Genomic DNA, 344 nt, shown 5'->3' with positions numbered 1-344 from the left:
CTTGCTTAACGCATGATGGCAATAATTATTTTATTTTATAATTTTAATATTCTTGTTAGTCTAATAATTTATAAATGGATCAGGAATAGGTAAAATTTAATTTAATTTCCTTTTGAATGTAAAATATCTTTTTTATTTGCAACATTTAACATTCTTTAACGAGACGTTGTACATATTGCTCTTCTTGGGTTTGTGTATTTTTTTGTCGTAATTTCTTATTTGCTTTGTAAAATCTTTGACATTTAGCACTAGTTCGTGGTTGATGAAAGTTACTTTGAGTTGATCTATTACTTAATGCTCCTTTTTTAGCACGAAATCGTTTTTGGCGTTCAGCATTACTTAAT

This window comes from Dendroctonus ponderosae, unplaced genomic scaffold, assembly GCF_020466585.1.
Source record: "Dendroctonus ponderosae isolate FM_Combo_2020 unplaced genomic scaffold, Dpon_F_20191213v2 Dpon_F_20191213_5, whole genome shotgun sequence".
Taxonomy (NCBI): Eukaryota; Metazoa; Arthropoda; class Insecta; order Coleoptera; family Curculionidae; genus Dendroctonus; species Dendroctonus ponderosae.
This window is presented reverse-complemented; position numbering follows the sequence as displayed.